General features: G+C 38.7%; 1 long non-coding RNA gene across 1 annotated transcript; it reads left to right on the top strand.

The window, feature by feature from the left end:
* On the top strand, positions 1-4,067 carry LOC311127783. Its single transcript, XR_014613143.1, has 3 exons — positions 1-114; positions 3,158-3,299; positions 3,541-4,067. It is a non-coding gene; the product is annotated as an uncharacterized lncRNA (long non-coding RNA).
* The last annotated feature ends 278 nt before the right edge of the window (positions 4,068-4,345 follow it).

The following is a 4,345-nucleotide window of genomic DNA, read 5'->3' as shown; positions in this document are numbered from 1 at the left end:
GGAAAGCGAAAGTGAAAATAGCCTTCTGTAGTCTACAAGATTTGTAACTTTAGAAGGGAAGACAACATTCATACAAAGGTATCCTACACCTACCGAGCTAGAACATCAACCTTGGTAAGACGATGTTTGAGATATTTTACAATAGATTGTGTTAATTTGTGTGCGATTTGAATTCGTTTTAAATATAATCAGTAGCTTCGAAAGTCTGTGTGAAGGTGTTGAATGGCTTTTTCCTGTGCGCGTAAACTGCCATAACGCAATGAACAGTGCGTAATTTGACATAAAGGTATACCCAAAGACCAATAGAAGTATGTCAGACAAACAAGTGTCTGTTTGATTCACATTGTATATTTATGTTCTTAACGACATTGTGGAGCTCAATAGCCTACCCAAAGTTTAGCAGTTATGCAATGTCCTATACTGTAATCAGTAGAGAAACACAACCTGGTCTCAGAGCATTCCATTTAGTATGATATCTTATGTTTGGTATGGTTACATAAGACAGATGGTTACTTAAGGCAAAAACGTAACTCTTTTAGCTAACCGTTCACCTAATCCTAACCTTAACCCTTTAACCTAACTCCTAAACTTAACCCTAACCTTAACCTTAACCCCTAACCCCTTGTCTAGCTAATGTTAGCAGTCTAGCTAACGTTAGCCACCAACACCAAGCTAGAATTCATAACATATCATAAGTAACATATTGTACGTTTTGCAAATACGTAACATATTGTATGTGGGTGGGGGTAGAACGGGTGTATAATTCAAACTTCTAGCAACCCAAAGGTTGCGAGTTCGAATCTCATCATGGACAACTTTAGCATTTTAGCTAATTAGCAGCTTTTCAACTACTTACTTATTTTTTAGCTACTTTTTAACTACTAAGGCAGATGGTTACTTAAGGCAAAAACGTAACTCTTTTACCTAACGCTTCCCCTAACCCTAATGTTCGCGAGCTAGCTAACATTAGCCACCTAGCTACATATCATATCTTTGCAAATTCGTAACATATAGATTTTTGGAAATTCGTAACTTATAGTACAAATTGTAATTCGTAACATATAATACGAAATGGGTGATGGACATCCACAACTTAATACATACCGTACGAAACATAACATACAGTTGAAGTCGGATGTTTACATACACCATAGCCAAATAGATTTAAATTCAGTTTTTCACAATTCCTGATATTTAATCCTATTAAACATTCCCTGTTTTATGTCAGTTAGGATCACCACTTTATTTTAAGAATGTGAAATGTCTGAATAATAGTAGAGAGAATGATTTATTTCAGCTTTAATTTCTTTCATCACATTCCCAGTGGGTCAGAAGTTTACATACAGTCAATTAGTATTTGATAGCATTGCCTTTAAATTGTTTAACTTGGGTCAAACGTTTCGGGTAGCCTTCCACAAGCTTCCCACAATAAGTGGGTGAATTTTGGCCCATTCCTCCTGACAGAGCTGGTGTAACTGAGTCAGGTTTCTAGGCCTCCTTGCTCGCACACGCTTTTTCAGTTCTGCCCACAAATTGTCTATAGGATTGAGGTCAGGGCTTTGTGATGGCCACTCCAATACTTTGACTTTGTTGTCCTTAAGCCATTTTGTCACAACTTTGGAAGTATGCTTTGGGTCATTGTCCATTTGGAAGACCCATTTGCGACCAAGCTTTAACTTCCTGACTGATGTCGTGAGATGTTGCTTCAATATATACACAGCATTTTCCTTCCTCATGATGCCATCTATTCTGTGAAGTGCACCAGTCCCTCCTGCAGCAAAGCACCCGCACAACATGATGATGCCACCCCCGTGCTTCACGGTTGGGATGGTGTTCTTCGGCTTGCAAGCAACCCCCTTTTTCCTCCAAACAAACGATGGTCATTATGGCCAAACAGTTCTATTCTTGTTTCATCAGACCAGAGGACATTTCTCCAAAAAGTACGATCTTTGACCCCATGTGCTTTTTTATGGCGGTTTTGGAGCAGTGGCTTCTTCCTTGCTGAGCTGCCTTTCAGGTTATGTTGATATAGGACTCGTTTTATTGTGGATATAGATACTTTTGTACCTGTTTCCTCCAGCATCTTCACAAGGTTCTTTGCTGTTGTTCTGGGATTGATTTGCACTTTTCGCACCAAAGTACGTTCATCTCTAGGAGACAGAACACGTCTCCTCCCTGAGCGGTATGACGGCTGCGTGGTCCCATGGTGTTTATACTTGTGTACTATTGTTTGTACAGATGAACGTGGTACCTTCAGGTGTTTGGAAATTGTTCCCAAGGATGAACCAGACTTGTGGAGGTCTACAATTGTTTGTTTTTCTGAGGTCTTGGCTGATTTCTTTTGAATTTACCATGATGTCAAGCAAAGAGGCACTGAGTTTGCAAGTAGGCCTTGAAATATATCCACAGGTACACCTCCAATTGACTCAAATTATGTCAATTAACTTATCAGAAGCTTCTAAAGCCATGACATCGTTAAAAAAAAAAATCCAAGCTGTTTAAAGGCACCGTCAACTTAGTATATGTAAACTTCTGACCCACTGGAATTGTGATACAGTGAATTATAAGTGAAATAATCTGTCTGTAAACAATTGTTGGAAAAATTACTTGTGTCATGCACAAAGTAGATGTCCTAACCGACTTGCCAAAACTATAGTTTGTTAACAAGAAATGTGTGGAGTGGTTAAAAATGAGTTTTAATGACTCCAACTTAAGTGTATGTAAACTTCCAACTTCAAATGTACGTTTTCGCAAATTCGTAACATATTGTATGTTTTGCAGATTCATAACATATTGTATGTTTTGCAAATTTATAACATATAATTCAAATTGTATTTCGTAACATATAATACGAAATGGGTGATGGACATACACAAATTAATACACACCAACATAATATACTAAGTGGACTGTCTCGGATTTACATACAGAATAATACAAAATGCTCTGAGACCAGGTTGAGAGACAATGCTTAACATAGGGTGAGTAGATGTTTGTAGATGAAATCAGCAATCATATTCTGTTGGCATGATACGTGACTCAAATTGGGTGTATGCTGTCTCCATATCTGTATTCATTGATAAGTCAAGGTCTTCAGTCAACTTTACAGAATTAAATAGATAATGTTTTCCCTCCTATTCTAATATTCTGTGTCTAGTGAGCTAGAATGGCATCTGGTCCGGAATCTGGGTCTTCTTCTGTCCATTCCATCAACATCTCAGCCCAGAATGGGGCCAGTGTCAATGCTCCCATAACGGTTGGTAACACCATTGGAGCAATCCATTATCATACAGGTGATGGTGAGTAGTGTAAAATCTATACTTTTAACACAATGATTTAGCACAAAATTAATAAACTGAGCATTGCACTCATATGAGACAAAAGTTCAATTATTGACTAATATTGACATAAAACGTTATCACACTCAATCATACCAATCATTCGAGCTTGCTCATTGGGCAGCTAGAATGATTTCCATTTGACTTATCAGGATGGACAGATGTAACATTTATCATAATAGTGGGTCCTCTTCTCTTGCAGTCCCTTCGCCTGCAGCATCCCAGCACACCAGCCCCTCATCAGGCCATGATTTCCTGAAGACACACAAGAGCTCTAGAGACCAGGATGGGCAACCTTCGTCCCATCCTTAGCGCTCTCGAGCACCTTGGGGTTCTGAGTGGGGAGGATAGAGAGGAGGTGGACTTCAAAACCACACCGACCAAGAAGAACGAAGCTCTGCTGACAATGATAATTAAGAAAGGGCAAACTGCGCAGGAACAGTTTTACCAGGCCCTGAAAAAAGCAGACCATCTCCTGGTGGAAGACCTGGAGGGATAGACTACCTCCTAATACACTGCCATATCCATAATTGCCAATTCCATTCCGTTATGAAATAAGACCAAATGTTTAGGAATAAGTAATGCGAATTAGGATAGTTTATTTAAATGTCATTATAATATTAATTAGAAATTAAATGCCAATGACATTGTCTTATCTGTCATACCATGAATCAATAAACATGTTATTGTGTCTAGGGCTGAGGTGGCCCTAGCTGCACTGCAGATATATTTTGATTCCATATATGATTCCACAGGGGCAGGTGATCCCTGTGGATTTGATATTACCCCTTTTCATTACATGAACCAAGGCCTAATAGTGGACTATTTCAGCTCCTTCTTGCTGTGTGTCATTGCTTACATTTTCTTGTTTTATATGGCAAAAATAATGTATGCTGTATAATATATACAGTGCCTTCAGAAAGTATTCACATCGCTTGACTTTTTAGGATCAATGTAAGGATCATTTTTGGTGACAAACACCCCCACTCTGTATAGAGTTGGACCCA

The sequence above is a fragment of the Coregonus lavaretus genome (genome assembly GCF_964263955.1).
Source record: "Coregonus lavaretus genome assembly, chromosome: 4".
Classification (NCBI taxonomy): domain Eukaryota; kingdom Metazoa; phylum Chordata; class Actinopteri; order Salmoniformes; family Salmonidae; genus Coregonus; species Coregonus lavaretus.
The sequence above is the reverse complement of the archived record's forward strand: the minus strand, read 5'-3'. Positions and strand labels throughout refer to the sequence as shown.